A 17,967-nucleotide genomic window follows, 5' to 3' on the forward strand; every position below is an offset into this window, starting at 1 on the left:
TTGTCTTCAGGACAGTGCGAGGCTTTTGAAAGCAAGCCACGTAGGAGGTGCTAGTACAGACTGGGATTGTGGAGGTCTGCATTTATCCTTAATCTGCATTTTAAACAAAAGCCTTCCACCCCACACAGCTCTCTGTCCTAGGTAGCTATATTTCAAAGCCTGCATGCTAACAGGGAATGGTGGATAAGAAATTTTCAAGGAATGAAATTCTGGGCATGCAGGCTGCAAAAGGGCGGCTCATCCACTTTGATTACCTATGTGAAAACCTGCCATTTGGTGGGCAGAGAAAGAGGTTTTTATTTACTATACACTTACTGTGAGCCATGCACTGTACTAGGCATTTACAGCTCTCAGTCACATCCTTCAACACTCACTGTTCTATGAAATATACCTTACCATCCTGATTTAATAAAGAAACAGGCTTTTGAGAGATTAAAGAACATGGCCAGAGATGTGCAGTTAGGAACAGGCAGAGCTGTGACTCAAACCCATGTTCAATGCTAACAACCATCCTTTAGCCTACATCAGGCTGTCTCCAACAGCTGGTAACGTGGGAAATGTTGATGTCATTTCTGTTTACTTGGTACTTTATTAAGTATTATGTTTGTATAATTATGTAATTAAACTGTGATCCTTAGAAAACCTGTAACTTTGAAAGCCCAGAGCAACAGAAGCTCATCAAAGAAACACTGCGCTCACATTAATCCTGCTGGTAGGTAGCTCAGGACATTTCTCTGAAAGCCCCACTGACCTTGTCTAAACATGAGGCTGGTTTTAGTCCTTAAACCACTGCTAATTCAGGCCTCTGGGGCGGAACAGATGTCCTATTAATGATGAAAGTCGCAATGACATAAAAGGCTCACTGTGGAATTACAAGAGCAGTCCCATTTCCAGCTCCAGTTTTTATTTTACATCCTATTACTGGCCTCTCTTGATAAATGAGGTGGCCTTTTCCGGAAGGTTGGGCAGAAGGCCAGAGCCCGCGTTAGCTCAGCACTAGTGCCACCTGGTGGCCGGCGGGGGTGTCAGAGGGTCCTCCCCGCATTGCAGATTCCAGGATCGGGCAGGGCTTTTTTGGTCTTTTACTCCTCCAGGTCCTCAAACAGGCGTTTTCACAGCAGCACAGAAGTCTGGGTGAGGGGAGGAGGTGAATGCGGCAACCACCTACTTCGTATAGCTGCAAAATTCTAACTGACTCTGACGGTTGATTTTCGGACATGGACAACTTTGTGTGTTTTGACCTTATGCAGATATGGGCACAAGAGTGCATTGGCTTCTGCTTCTTTCAGATCTCTGGCCCCACTGATACCAGCTTGTAAGCCCCATCAATGCACAGATGGTCTCCAAATTCATGTCCACAGTTCACATCACCGACCAGGAAGACAGTGAGAGGGTTCAGGACATCCAAGACTGTTCACTCAACAGTTCTGATTTCCTTCTCAAGGTGGTTCTCAACCACCTGTCCAGGGAGGAGAGCCAGAGACATTTCCTCAGTGCCGTATGAGTGACGTTTAGGAGCATCAGCCATGGGTCATGCCTTGAGTAAGGGTTGAGAATGTAATGTTTGTGAGTTACAGCCTAACTTTGAGAAGTGCCCTGGCTGGTCAGGGAGACAGCCTTGTTAAGATAAAAACCGAAGTAGGAAACAATAATAGGTGGGGAATGCCAGGACATAGGATATAACAGGGCCAGTTCAGGATTTGCAGTCAGATTTCCCCGGGCTTGAATCCTGGATCCGTCACTTAATTGTTATATACTTGGGGAAATGATTGGGCCTCTCCGAGTGTCAGTTTTCTCATCTGTAAAGTGGACATAATTATGTCTGGTTTGCTGGACGATAGTAAGGAATAAGCCTAATTGTGGAAAGAAATCATCCAAATGAGAATGAACAGAGCATGCTTTAGCAAGGGAACCAGCCACCATGGCTGAGTTCACAGAGATTCATAATCAGGCAGAGGAGTAAGAAAGCTTTACAGCGCAGAAAGGGAAGGCTTTCAGGTGTGCCCTGACTGGCAGGCTAAACAGAAACGGGGCATTCTTATATGATTGGTTTGGGGAACATATTTGGTTTTCCCTGATTGGTTCTGAGTTGGAAGCACGGGCAAAAATTAGGGATGCTGGCAGCCAGTGCCGGAGTCCTGCTGGTCCTGGGCGGATCACTGTGGTCTGGTTTCCTGTGCCCGTTGCTGCAGAGGCTGTGGGTCGGCGTTCTGTTGTCTCACATGGGCCGGCCCCTGTCCTTCAAAGGGGCAAAAATGCATTCAAAGCTTGTCACATGGTGTATGACAGTCGCAGGTAAGTCAATACATGGCAGTCATTATTAGCATTATAGTCTCCATGATCAGCAGTGGCTCTGAAGTTGTATCAAGCTGGACATTAGTGGGGGCTTCCCAGCAGTTGTTCTCCCTGTTCTAGTCAGGAAAACAGAAAGCGTATCAGTTATTTTAACAGAGAGAATTTAATATGAGAAATTGGTTACAGGGCTTGGAAAACTGACACAAAGGAAGGGCATGTGAGGTAAGACGCAGCTACGGCAGGAAGCCGATGCTGCCCCACGGCTGGAGGAACAAGGGGAAGAGATTGAGGCTGTCGGGACTCAGAACCCAGGGGAGGGGCTTCGCTGGAACTCCCCGGGAGGGTGGCGCTGGCTGGCTGGTGCAGGTACCCCAAGAGCTCAGGGAGGGGCTGAAGGGCGGGGAACCGGACCTCTGAGTCCAGGCGGCTGATGCAGGCACATCAGGAGAGCAGAAGACCCCTGGAAACTGGAACCAGTTGCTGCTGAAACTGGTTGCTACTGCTGGGTGAAGTAGTATTGTTTCAGTGAACTTGGTAGGAGGAGCAGGCAAACAAGAATGGGAAGCATCTGTCTCCCTCCTTTGGCTCTCTGGTCTCCCTCTAGCGACCCTACTGTGGGAATTAACTGGGATCCACTGGCAGAGAAGTGAGGCTGCAGCATCCTGGACCCAGCATATGCAGCAGAATGTGGGGTGTGGGTGTGGAACTGAACGGCCACAGCTTCTCCACCTGCAGACTCCCTTCTTCACGATTCCCAGGACCTCAGGGTTGTTCCAGCATAAGCGGGCTAAATGCTTTGGGGAAACACAGGCACTCCTTGTATCCTTTTTTCAGGTCTGCAAATCTTTGTTTTCACAACTGAAAATCAGCCCATTGTAAATAGACAAGCAGTTAGTAATAATCAGTTTGGATAATTTTCTGCCCACCCACCCTTTTTCCTGCCTCTGAAGTTGCATGGACCTAGAGAAAACCCCAAGTCTCTCATTCCCCAGTGACCAGGCAGCCTCTGCTTCCTCCTCTTTTTTTTCTACCAAGAAACCAAGAGGTCCCTGGAGAAGTTTCCAGTCCTTTCCTTAAGAGGGGCACGGGAGAGAGAGGTGCAGGGGTCCGGTTCTACTTCTTTCCAAGCTAGATCTTCCCATTCGGCCCGGTCAGACCCTTCCATGAGATTACAGGGCTGGAGATGTGGGCCTCCCCTCCCCCATTTGGGGCAGGCAGGGCTCTGGTCAGACTTTTGTTCAGAAGCAAGTACCTATGCCACAAACAATGCCAGGTATGGGGAAAGCCAAAATGAAGCTAACAAGGCTCCTTCCCTGGAGGAATTCGTATCTAATGGAGAGAGACAGATTCCAGCCAGTCAGTAGAACATGATGTGAGCACAAACATGCTGATGGTGTTGGGGATTCACTAATACCCAACCCTGTCTAAGAAGGTCTAGAGGAATGAGAGTTTCTATGGCCAGGATTCTCACCTGATCCTGGTTGGCTTACTCACTGTGCACACGTGTGGGCCATATGTTGCTATTGACTCTATATAAAGAGATCTGCCCAGGGTTCTGGGGTGCACGACTGAAGAAGAGCAGAGGCTGGAGTGGTGGCAGCGCTGAGGACAGAGACTGAGATGGCTGTGGGGACAGAGAGGCCCAGAGGCAGAGACCTGCTTGCTGTATGCAGACTTGCTCTGAGGTGGACAGGATTATGGTGCTTGACCTGCCACCATGGGAATAAAGTTGGGTATAAACTCTTTCACCCCAAGAATGTTCCACTGTCACTTTTGGGTCTCGCCAAATCAAGGGTGTACTTGCCCAGGGCTGAAACCCACTGGCAAGACAAGATCTCAGCAGACTCTCCAGAGAAGGTGTCATTCGACTTGAGCCATGGAATAGAAATGTGCTAGAGGGCTGAGGAGGGAGAGGGCGCCCCAGGCAGAGTCCAGCATCTGTGGTAGTCTGGGGGCACACAAGAGCACCTCTGTTTAGGGACCTAAAAGGAGGTGTGAAGCCAGGGCCCAGGTCTAGGGACAGGTGAGTAGTGTGGAGCTCTGGGATGAGTCTGCAGGGCTCAAGAGGAATCAGCTGCTTAAGAGCCTTTGCTAACACCAGGAGGAGACCCAGCCTGCAGTTACAGAGACCACTGACAGCTGTGCAGAGGCTGGACCAGGAAAGGGCGCTGGCAAAACTGCAGGCAGAAAAGCTGCTGAGAGCCTGGGTCTTTCCTTACTGGTGGGCTTAAGGATGGTAAGAGACATTCCTAGGTTCTCCCAGCCCAGGAGTGATTTGAAGCAGTCAGCAAATAAACATAGGTGGCAGGACTATGCCCAAGCTTTTGCGCGTAGCTCCCACCCAGCACCTGAGTAGACCTGGAAAGACTACGTTTTGAGCACTGATGGGGCACCCTGGGGGCTGAATGGAGACGGTGGAGGAAGCAAGGCAGGCAGAGGCAGGGCCCATGTTCCGGAGCATGCGGGATTCCACAGGCTGGATGTCTTTCCTAGGGCTACTGAAGACTGGCGCCAGCTTCGAGGCAGATGAATGACGGGATCACAAGCTGTGCTTCAGGAGGGTGAGTGGGGAGCCGCACATGGGATGGATTAGGGCAGGAAGGGGGGCTTGTGATGGAACGTGTGTGCAGGAGGGTGACGATGGGCAGCCGGTTCCGCAATGGTTTTGGGAGCAGAGAGGATGATGGGCCAGCTTTGGACGGGAGACTGTTTTAAGTTTGTGGAGGCTGATGAGGAAATGGGGAGGCAGGAGCCAAAATGTTCCAAGGTCAGAGTAACGTAAATGGGAGGGAGACAGCCATTGGGAAGGCAGGAGAAGGAACAGTTTGAGCACCAGCTGTTGGTATCTGACAAATGGATTGCCTCTTCCGTGCGTGTCCATGTTGCTGATATCCTCTATGGAGTTAAACTTATCACTGTGTCTTCATGAGGACATTAAAATGATAAGAAAGGAGACCACAGAGAAATGAGGGATACAGTCTCCAAGGACAATCTGATTTCTGGTAATAATTTTCTTTGCAACAATAATCATAACAGGACTCCATTAATTTTATATTCCTGCTTGAAAGGGCTCCACTGGGCTAATTTTAGTGAGGAGACATTGAAATTAGTCTCTTAATTCACTCCTGGTAGTACTCTAAGTTAGTACAACACTTTGGAAAGTAATATGGTAATATGGGGCAAGTCCCACAGCTAGGAATTCATCCTTAGGAAACATATGTTTTTAAAACAAAAGCTTGGAGCTCAAAGAAGTTCATTAAAGTGTTGTCTATGCTAACTAAAAACAGAACAAAAATATCCCTCCACAAGGAAATGGTTTGGTAAATGATGCTATGATGATTCAATCAAGTATTTTGAGCCTATGAAAGTGCATATTACAATTATACTGATGGCAAAACATGGAAATACATTTGATGTGGTAAGTGGGAGAGGACAGAGTACAAAATACTTTGTACACTTACACGTAACTGTAAATACTTGCATGCATGAGGATTAAGGCTGGAAGGTGAATTTAAGAACTGACGGTAGGTATTGTGGCAAACTGTGTGGGCTCAGGGGCCAGGGTGCTGGGCCCAAATCCCATGACTTAGTCATGGGATTCAGTAAGTCCCAAAGCCTGGGACCTTGAGTAATGTCCTCAACTTCCTTAACTTCGGATCCTTATCTATACAATACAGGGTACAAAATGGGTATAATGCAAAAGCCCACCACAGATTGTGGAGAGCGACCAGATGAAACAATGCATGCAGAGCTCTTGGCTCTTGAGAAATAGTCAACAAATGATGCCTATTACTAGGGATGATTGCTATTTTAAATATATTATAGGTAGATTACCTCAATATTTTGAAAAGTGCACAGGTGATGCATCATCACTCTCTTTAATGGAGTTTGGTAGATCCAAGTGGGATTAAACAAAACATTGAGAAGAAAATGTTAGGTGCTGGGTTCTCTGTTTTGTCTCTGTGGCTTTGCTTCTGTTTTGTCCCCGAGTTTTAACCCTCCTTGACATGTGACCAGCTCTGGGAGCGAAATAAATACGAAACTGAGAAAATAAATTCTTGCTCGACCCCTTAGCCAGGACTTTTAGCTGCTTTCCTGCTCTGACTGTTGGGAGCACAGATTTAAATAATTTAACCTCATCTACTTCCCTTCCCAAATGGTAAATGCATCAAGGGTCAGCCAGACAGCTGCAAAGGGGACAGGGGGAGGGCACAGGCCCGGTAGGGGTAGCTTGTGAGCTAGATTAGTGCCATGTGAGGTCTGCATCACTGGGCAGGGAAGGAGGAGAGGCTGGCGGTCATTCCCGAGGGTCCTCTGGGGGGTTGTCACCAGACGTGGGACACCTGCAGTCATGGCTTCATCAGCACTTGGGGGAGTTGGTGCTACTCTCTTCTTTTCCATTTATTCTGTAAGATGTGTCTTCCGGGGTGCCCACCAAGGCAGTCAGAACACACACTGGTTATCCTGCAATGATCCTATTCCTGCCCAGCTTCAGAGCAAAGGAGGTACCGCTGGTTCCTGCCCACTGCTACTGGTTCTCTTATCACTGCAGAGGATTTTAAACTCCTGCAGGGTAGCTGGGACCTCACCTTCAGCTGCACATCACTCAGCTTTGAGCACAATCTTGAGATCAATACTCCATTCTAAACATGACCCCAGGACTCCATCCGTATCCTGAATAAAAGGCGGTGTTTTTCAGTATCAGGTTTCTGATACTGAAACAGGCTGGACAAATCCCCAGGACACCGGATCTGCGCAGGGAGACCCTGTAAGCACCCGTACCTGCTGCTCCCTGCACACCTGTGAAAGCAGCCGATCTTAAGGCGAGTACCCTGCTCAGATCCATTGCTCAAAATGTTCACCAATGTTCCCAGGGAGGTTCCCCCACCCCCACAGCATTATCTTAATAACCAAGGTTTGAGAGTAATCCAGACATCCGTAACTAGAGAGTTCACTAAGTGAGTTATGCCCAATACTACAAATAATCAAAAAGCCATCTCCCCAATGATATGCAAAGATATTCTAGATATACAGGTTAGTTAAAAAATAGTGTTGAGAGACTTCTAGAAATACAGTAGATTAGACACTGGACTAGTGCCACTCTGTCCTGAACTAAAGTAACAGAGTATAAAATTGATGTTAAATACAGCCTAATTCTGGTTTGATCTCAAGAATAACATGGGTTTCTAGTTCTCACCTCTAGTTGGTTCAATAAAAATGAACCTTTGGAGGGTAACTCTCCAGTTTAGTGAAATGTTTCCAGGCCAGAATTATACTCCTAATGAGGCCTTCTATGATATATGCCACACCGATGGTTTTATAATATGTAAGATTTCTAATTACAGATATTCCACAATTACGGTTTGCCAACCAGGTGAGATATTTTTATTTCCAAAGGTGTTACATTATTTTCATTATTTTGTAACCATCACAAGAATACTTGATTTAGGCAAGAATCATCAATGGGTGCTAAAATTGTCGCGAGAACAATTTTGAGGGCACAGGATACTTACATAACTCAAGGAGTCATGTCACAGATTATTAAGCACAAAGAGAAAAGGACCTTTGACATGGATAAGGCTGGCAGACATTGCCTTAACCAAATGATCCCACTTACCATCACCAGTAATGGAGCAAACAGCGTCACCAGCCTGCCGTTATGACGCATCAGGTATGCAATCAAACATGTGTCACCTGAATGTATCATGAGGGAGCAATCAGACAAATCCAGATGAGGGACTTTGCACAGAACAACTAGACTGAGTGTTCCCAGAGTATCAATCAGTGTCATGCCAGACAAAAAGAAGCCGAGGAACTTTCCAGACTAAAAGATATTAAAGAGATATGACCTCAATGCAGTGAGCGATTCTACACTGGATTTTGAACTTAAAAAGAAACAAAGACAAAGCTGAAAGGATATTATTGGGACAACTGGAAAACTTTGAATATGGACTGTATATTGGACCATAGCATTCTACCAGTGTCAATTTCTGAAATGTGTTCGTTTTAATACAGTCACATAGGAGAACATCCTCAGGTCTTAGGAGATATTTGTTTAAATATTTGTGACATGAATATATTTGTCTACCTCTTGAAAACAATAAATAAGTACGTAGAATAGAAAGTGTTAGCACATTCAACAACCGTACACTGAGCACCTATTATGTGCCAAGTGTGCTGCTGTGGGCACTGGGGATACAAATATAGTAGAAATGTATATACAAGATGCGTGCTTTCATTACCTTGCATTCTGAGGAGCAGAATAAAGTGACATTGAGCGATGTGGGGCCCAGATTACTCCTTTGGGGCCAAGGCACTCATTCCCTCCGTTTCTGGCTCACACCTCCATCCTTCTCTGGGAATCACTCTTGGCTGCAGGGAACTACCTGGCCCAAGGTTTTGTGTCCCCGACTGGAGGCAGCCCACCAGTGACCTGCCTTTGTGGAGACACAGAAGCCTGAGCTCCCCTCCCATCTAGGATAACTCTGAAGGGCCGTCCCAGCCCCGGAGGTGCCCGTGGGCCTTCTTGCACCTGCCTGGCTGCTCCCTCTGCCCAGCTCCCCTTCCCCCATCCCCTTGCAGGTGCTGTTTCTGAGCACACACCCCAGTTAACCTTCTGCACTCGGTTCAGCCTCTCAGAGTCTGTTAACTGGGGAAAACCCAGCCTGAGATTCTAAGCAAATTACTGAGCCAAATGGTAAGCATGGGACAGATGTGGGATGTGATAAGGCCAGGTAAGGGCCAGGTGGGCGAGAATCTTGGGTGAAGCCTTGGGACAATCTGGTGACGAGAAACCGTGGGTTCAAAACAAAAAATATTTTTGCTCCAATCATCATCTAATCTTATGTCCCTTCCCAGCCTCTGCATAGTTCTCAAATTGGAAATATTTGATTAAAGTCATTTGTCTGTCTTTTACCTTCATGTTTAAGATTTTCTGCCTGGTTGGAAAGAGAAAGCCAGAGGCAAATTCTCAGATTCAAGCTTTAGGGGGAACAAAGAAAGACGTTCCTTGCCCACCCTCCCTCCTCCAACTTCTCCTCCTCCGCTTACTATTTTTAAATAAGAGGACAAAGCATGCCAGCGTTGACAAGGGGTTACTGATAATGGGTCTGCAAAGGGACCACCCACCTATCCTCACTCCATTTATGGCTTCGTATCTAAATAAGCCAATTATACAAGAGCGTCCGGAGCTCAGTGAGTGTTGAGCTCTGGCAGCTCTCCCTCTCTCCATCTTCCTAATGGCCATGCCTGGGGCACTGGAGAGAAACTGGGGAGTCTCTTGTAGGGGAAGACATCCCTCTCATTATATGAGGTGATCATGTCCTGTGACAGTTACAGGCAGAAGGAAACGTGCCAGGAAATGTGTGTAGTGGTAGCTCTGTGCATAGTAGGGCCACGCACCTTGCTTCTGGACTGCCTATTCGTGTTGGTGGGAGGGAAATCCTCAATTTGCAATCCTAATTGATGCTTAATTCCCCAGCAGAGCTCTCCTTCAGCATTGATATAGTGATGACCTTGGACACTGGCAACTACCTTTTGGATATACGCTCCTGGAAAGGGACACGGGCATTTTAGTCCGGCGCACCTGGAAGCATCAAGGCATCTTGATAGGCAGAATTAATGTCTATTACCTTGAAGATTCCTTTTAGGATAAGGATGGAAATTTGGGAATAAAACGTTTACCTGGATCCCAGGCCTGGTTTTATTTGTGACAGGTTCCAATTTCCCAGGCAAGTCTCTTGAGAACCCTTGGAGCCCATTGCCTTTTCTGTAACGTGAGCCAAGAACCCCTGAACTCTGTTCACCACACGGATCATAGGAGGTTAAAATGGGATTGTTTGGAAGTTACCCTCCTGCAGAAAAGGCAGCACCCACTGTGTCCCCTGGGCGTGTTTAGGCAGCAGGGCCCAGAACTAGTCCTCTCGGAGGGGATTTGGCTTCGTACCCCTTTCGCAAGGAGGGCCACCCAGGCCGGCTCAGTGTCTAGCAGGATGGCCCTGCTTATTGCTCATTTTGTCAGGAGAGGAAAGGAATGCAGGGATGAATTGAAAATGATCTCCATATGACTGCAGTTCTCCCCGTTTCATGGTTTTAAAGGATTTTAGGGCCACAAAAGGAGAGGGTTTCGTTTCGTTTTGCTGTAGATCAGGCTTGCTGGGGATAAGGGAAGGGAAGAAAATCCCACCACAGGACAGCTTCTGCTCATAAATGGTGTGTGGAAGGATGGAGGTTTCTGTCTCATAGCGTTTCTCTGAGGACAGAAGGAGAGTACGTGTGAAGTGCTCACAGGAGTGCCTCATTTGTCTGGACAGCTGTGTAGGATTAGCTACTATTGAGAAGAAGATTAGCAGGGTGAAGGCCCACCCCTGCCATCTGTGGGCCCCCAGCCAGACTACAAGCAGAGGCTCACTTGCCTCTGGATATTTAGTTTTTTTTTTTTTTTTTTTTTTTTTAGATAATTATTTTTTATTGAAGGGTAGTTGACACACAGTATTACATTACATTAGTTTCAGGTGTACAACACAGTGATTCAACATTTATATACATGATAATTCTAAGTACCAGCTATCACCATATCAAGTTGTTACAATATTTTGACTATATTCCTTATGCTATACATTACATCCCGGTTGCTTATTTATTTTACAATTGGAAGTGTGTACTTTTTCTTGGTTGTTGTTGTTAGGGCATCTCTCATATTTATTGATCAAATGGTTGTTAACAACAATAAAATTCTGTATAGGGGAGTCAATGCTCAATGCACAATCATTAATCCACCCCAAGCCTAATTTTCGTCAGTCTCCAATCTTCTGAAGCATAACGAACAAGTTCTTACATGGAGAACAAATTCTTACATAGTGAATAAGTTACATGGTGAACAGTACAAGGGCAGTCATCACAGAAACTTTTGGTTTTGCTCATGCATTATGAACTATAAACAGTCAGTTCAAATATGAATACACATTTGATTTTTATACTTGATTTATATGTGGATACCGCATTTCTCTCTTTATTATTTTTAATAAGATGCTGAAGTGGTAGGTAGATACAACATAAAGGTAGAAAACATAGTTTAGTGTTGTAAGAGAGCAAATGTAGATGATCAGGTGTGTGCCTGTAGACTATGTGTTAATCCAAGCTAGACAAGGGCAATAAAACATCCACATATGCAGAAGATTTCTCTCAGAACAGGGGGGGTGAGGTTCTAAGCCTCACCTCTGTTGATCCCCAATTTCTCACCTGATGGCCCCCCTGCGACTGTGCCTGTCTTAGGTTGTTCCTCCCTTGAGGAATCTTACCCGTCTCTGGCTAACCAGTCATCTTCCGGGGCCATACAGGGAAATGTTAAGTTGGTAAGTGAGAGAGAAGCCTTATTGTTTGAAATGGTTAGCTTTTTATTTCTTTGCATATTTATGCCCTGTGGCTTCTATGCCCAGCATTTGTCTTGAGGTATCTTTACCACTTGGAGGAGTTATGATACTCGGTAAATTTGATATGAGGCACGAATTCTATTTAAGAATTCGTTGTAATTAGGAAGAAAGAAGAAAAGCTATAGAAGTAGCAGGCGGGAGAAAACATGGGAAGATTGATTATTTCTTTGACATATCTTCTTGTAGAGTAACTTCAGCATGTATAGATTTTAAGCTACTACTTAAATTGCGCACACACATTAACATAATAGGAGTATAGTTACATAACCAAAGCATACCTGTAATTACCAGCCATCTCCAGTGAAACCAAGAAAACCAGTTAGGCACCCTAGGCATTTGTGAAAACTTATCAATGATATGATGGTTATTATCTAACTGAATTTGAGTAGTTTGAGAAAAATCAGACAAATTAAAACAACCCATTCCTGGGCACTGTTCACATCCCATATGTTCTTTTAACAGTAAATAGTCTGTAGTTGTAAGATTTTGGAGCGCTACAATTTGCACTTCTCCTAATTCTTGGTTGAGTTCCAACAGTATAGATCCAGTCAAATTTGTTGTTTTACTGTATGCACAGGTCAGCTTAGATATCTCCTTCCTCATTCCCATGGCAAGTCCAGGAACGGGTGGGATGAGTGCATCTACAGCTGTAGCAGTGCGTGGATCTTTGTTGGGGTTTTTTGATGATCATCTTCTGGCATGAGTCTTCCCGAGAGTGCTGATGTTGGAAGTTCTCTTTCATATCGTTTCTTAGTTCATTTTCGGGGTAGCCAAATTAGGCTTTGATCCTCTGTATAAACACAAACAGACCCTTTGCCTACACTTTTATATGCCCTTTATACCCTTGTGTAGAACTCATTGGAGGTCACCACATAGGAACTGCATTTTTTTTTTTTTAATCATTAATCTACACTTACATGACGAATACTTTGTTTACTAGGCTCTCCCCTATACCAGGTCCCCCCTATATACTCCTTTACAGTCACTGTCCATCAACGTAGCAACCTGTTGTAGAATCACTACTTGTCTTCTCTGTGTTGTACAGCCCTCCCCTTTCTCCCACCCCGCTATGGATGCTAATCTTAATACCCCCCTACTTCTCCCCCCCTTATCCCTCCCTACCCACCCATCCTCCCCAGTCCCTTTCCCTTTGGTACCTGTTAGTCCATTCTTGAGTTCTGTGATTCTGCTGCTGTTTTGTTCCTTCAGTTTTTCCTTTGTTCTTATATTCCACAGATGAGTGAAATCATTTGGTATTTCTCTTTCTCTGCTTGGCTTGTTTCACTGAGCAAAATACCCTCCAGCTCCATCCATGTTGCTGCAAATGGTTGGATTTGCCCTTTTCTTATGGCTGAGTAGTATTCCATTGTGTATATGTACCACATCTTCTTTATCCATTCATCTATCGATGGACATTTAGGTTGCTTCCAATTCTTGGCTATTGTGAATAGTGCTGCGATAAACATAGGGGTGCACTGATCTTTCTCATACTTGATTGCTGCATTCTTAGGGTAAATTCCTAGGAGTGCAATTCCTGGGTCAAATGGTAAGTCTGTTTTGAGCATTTTGATGTACCTCCATACTGTTTTCCACAATGGTTGAACAAGTTTACATTCCCACCAGCAGTGTAGGAGGGTTCCCCTTTCTCCACAGCCTCGCCAACATTTGTTGTTGTTTGTCTTTTGGATGGCAGCCATCCTTACTGGTGTGAGGTGATACCTCATTGTAGTTTTAATTTGCATTTCTCTGATAATTAGCGATGTGGAGCATCTTTTCATGTGTCTGTTGGCCATCTGTATTTCTTTTTTGGAGAACCGTCTGTTCAGTTCCTTTGCCCATTTTTTAATTGGGTTATTTGTTTTTTGTTTGTTGAGGCGTGTGAGCTCTTTATATATTCTGGACGTCAAGCCTTTATCGGATGTGTCATTTTCAAAGATATTCTCCCATACTGTAGGGTTTCTTTTTGTTCTATTGATGGTGTCTTTTGCTGTACAGAAGCTTTTCAGCTTAATATAGTCCCACTTGTTCATTTTTGCTGTTGTTTTCCTTGCCCGGGGAGATATGTTCAAGAAGAGGTCACTCATGTTTATGTCTAAGAGGTTTGTGCCTATGTTTTCTTCCAAGAGTTTAATGGTTTCATGACTTACATTCAGGTCTTTGATCCATTTTGAGTTTACTTTTGTATATGGGGTTAGACAATGGTCCAGTTTCATTCTCCTACATGTAGCTGTCCAGTTTTGCCAGCACCATCTGTTGAAGAGACTGTCATTTCGCCATTGTATGTCCATGGCTCCTTTATCAAATATTAATTGACCATATATGTCTGAGTTAATGTCTGGATTCTCTAGTCTGTTCCATTGGTCTGTGGCTCTGTTCTTGTGCCAGTACCAAATTGTCTTGATTACTATGGCTTTATAATAGAGCTTGAAGTTGGGGAGTGAGATCCCCCCTACTTTATTCCTCTTTCTCAGGATTGCTTTGGCTATTCGGGGTCTTTGGTGGTTCCATATGAATTTTTGAATTATTTGATCCAGTTCATTGAAGAATGTTGCTGGTAGTTTCATAGGGATTGCATCAAATCTGTATATTGCTTTGGGCAGGATGGCCATTTTAACGATATTAATTCTTCCTAGCCACGAGCATGGGATGAGTTTCCATCTGTTAGTGTCCCCTTTAATTTCTCTTAAGAGTGACTTGTAGTTTTCAGAGTATAAGTCTTTCACTTCTTTGGTTAGGTTTATTCCTAGGTATTTTATTTTTTTTGATGCAATTGTGAATGGTGTTGTTTTCCTGATTTCTCTTTCTGTTGGTTCATTGTTGGTATATAGGAAAGCCACAGATTTCTGTGTGTTGATTTTGTATCCTGCAACTTTGCTGTATTCCGATATCAGTTCTAGTAGTTCTGGGGTGGAGTCTTTAGGGTTTTTTATGTACAGTATCATGTCATCTGCAAATAGTGACAGTTTGACTTCTTCTTTGCCAATCTGGATTCCTTGTATTTTTTTGTTTTGTCTGATTGCCGTGGCTAGGACCTCCAGTACTATGTTAAATAACAGTGGGGAGAGTGGGCATCCCTGTCTAGTTCCCGATCTCAGCGGAAATGCTTTCAGCTTCTCGCTATTCAATATAATGTTGGCTGTGGGTTTTTCATAGATGGCCTTTATTATGTTGAGGTACTTGCCCTCTATTCCCATTTTGCTGAGAGTTTTTATCATGAATGGATGTTGAACTTTGTCAAATGCTTTTTCAGCATCTATGGAGATGATCATGTGGTTTTTGTCTTTCTTTTTGTTGATGTGGTGGATGATATTGATGGACTTTCGAATGTTGTGCCATCCTTGCATCCCTGGGATGAATCCCACTTGGTCATGGTGTACGATGGTTTTGATGTATTTTTGAATTCGGTTTGCTAAAATTTTGTTGAGTATTTTTGCGTCTACGTTCATCAGGGATATTGGTCTATAGTTTTCTTTTTTGGTGGTGTCTTTGCCTGGTTTTGGTATTAGGGTGATGTTAGCTTCATAGAATGAGTTTGGGAGTATCCCCTCCTCTTCTATTTCTTGGAAAACTTTAAGGAGAATGGGTATTATGTCTTCCCTGTATGTCTGATAAAATTCCGAGGTAAATCCATCTGGCCCGGGGGTTTTGTTCTTTGGTAATTTTTTGATTACCGCTTCAATTTCGTTGCTGGTAATTGGTCTGTTTAGATTTTCTGTTTCTTTTTGGGTCAGTCTTGGAAGGTTGTATTTTTCTAGGAAGTTGTCCATTTCTCCTAGGTTTCCCAGCTTGTTAGCATATAGGTTTTCATAGTAGTCTCTAATAATTCTTTGTATTTCTGTGGGATCTGTTGTGATTTTTCCTTTCTCATTTCTGATACTGTTGATTTGTGTTGACTCTCTTTTCCTCTTAATAAGTCTGGCTAGAGGCTTATCTATTTTGTTTATTTTCTCGAAGAACCAGCTCTTGGTTTCATTGATTTTTGCTATTGTTTTATTCTTCTCAATTTTATTTATTTCTTCTCTGATCTTTATTATGTCCCTCCTTCTGCTGACCTTAGGCCTCATTTGTTCTTCTTTTTCCAATTTTGATAGTTGTGACATTAGACCGTTCATTTGGGATTGCTCTTCCTTTTTTAAATATGCTTGGAGTGCTATATACTTTCCTCTTAAGACTGCTTTTGCTGCGTCCCACAGAAGTTGGGGCTTAGTGTTGTTGTTGTCATTTGTTTCCATATATTGCTGGATCTCCATTTTGATTTGGTCATTGATCCATTGATTATTTAGGAGCGTGTTGTTTAGCCTCCATGTGTTTGTGAGCCTTTTTGCTTTCTTTGAACAGTTTATTTCTAGTTTAATGCCTTTGTGGTCTGAAAAGTTGGTTGGTAGGATTTCAATCTTTTGGAATTTACTGAGGCTCTTTTTGTGTCCTAGTATGTGGTCTATTCTGGAGAATGTTCTATGTGCACTTGAGAAAAACGTGTATCCTGTTGCTTTTGGATGTAGAGTTCTGTAGATGTCTATTAGGTCCATCTGTTCTAGTGTGTTGTTCAGTGCCTCTGTGTCCTTACTTATTTTCTGTCTGGTGGATCTGTCCTTTGGAGTGAGTGGTGTGTTGAAGTCTCCTAGAATGAATGCATTGCATTCTATTTCCTCCTTTAGTTCTGTTAATATTTGTTTCAGGTATGTTGGTGCTCCTGTATTGGGTGCATATATATTTATAATGGTTATATCCTCTTGATGGACTGAGCCCTTTATCATTATGTAATGTCCTTCTTTGTCTTTTGTTACTTTCTTTATTTTGAAGTCTGTTTTGTCTGATACCAGAATTGCAACACCTGCTTTCTTCTCTCTGTTGTTTGCTTGAAATATCTTTTTCCATCCCTTGACTTTAAGTCTGTGCGCGTCTTTGGGTTTGAGGTGAGTCTCTTGTAAGCAGCATATGGATGGATCTTGCTTTTTTTTTTTTTTTTTTTTTTTTTTTTAATAATTATTTTTTATTGAAGGGTAGTTGACACACAGTATTACATTACATGAGTTTCAAGTGTACAACACAGTGGTAGAACATTTATATACATAATTCTAGGTTCCAGCTATCACCCTACCAGGCTGTTACAATATCTTGACTATATTCCTTATGCTATACATTACATCCCGGTTACTAATTTATTTTACCATTGGAAGTCTGTCCTTTTTCATTTTATTTTATTTATTTATTTTTTTTTTGTGAGAGCATCTCTCATATTTATTGATCAAATGGTTGTTAACGACAATAAAATTCTGTATAGGGGAGTCAATGCTCAATGCACAATCATTATTCCACCCCAAGCCTAATTTTTGTCAGTCTCCAATCTTCTGAGGCATAACAAACAAGTTTTTACATGTAGAACAAATTCTTACATAATGAATAAGTTACATAGTGAACAGTACAGGGGCAGTCATCACAGAAACTTTCGGTTTTGCTCATGCATTATGAACTTTAAACAGTCAGTTCAAATATGAATACTGATTTGGTTTTTATACTTGATTTATATGTGGATACCACATTTCTCTCTTTATTATTATTATTTTTAATAAAATGCTGAAGTGGTAGATAGATACAAGATAAAGGTAGAAAACATAGTTTAGTGTTGTAAGAGAGCACATGTAGATGATCAGGTGTGTGCCTGTAGACTATGTGTTAATCCAAGCTAGACCAGGGCAATAAAACATCCACGTATGCAGAAGATTTCTCTCAGAACGGGGGGGTGAGGTTCTAAGCCTCACCTCTGTTGATCCCCAATTTCTCATCTGATGGCCCCCCTGCGACTGTGCCTGTCTTAGGTTGTTCCTCCCTTGAGGAATCTTACCCGTCTCTGGCTAACCAGTCATCTTCCGGGGCCATACAGGGAAATGTGAAGTTGGTAAGTGAGAGGGAAGCCTTATTGTTTGAAAAAGTTAGCTTTTTACTTCTTTGCATATTTATGCCCTGTGGCTTCTATGCCCAGCATTTGTCTTGAGGTATCTTTACCACTTGGAAGAATTATGATACTCGGTAAATTTGATATGAGGCACGAATTCTATTTAAGGGTTGTAATTAGGAAGGAAGAAGAAAAGCTATAGAAGTAGCAGGCGGAAGAAAACATGGGAAGATTGATTATTTCTTTGATATATCTTCTTGTAGAGTAACTTCAGCATGTATAGGTTTTAAGCTACTACTTAAATTGCACACACACATTAACATAATAGGAGTATAGTTACATAAC

Source organism: Manis pentadactyla, chromosome 13 (genome assembly GCF_030020395.1).
Source record: "Manis pentadactyla isolate mManPen7 chromosome 13, mManPen7.hap1, whole genome shotgun sequence".
NCBI lineage: Eukaryota > Metazoa > Chordata > Mammalia > Pholidota > Manidae > Manis > Manis pentadactyla.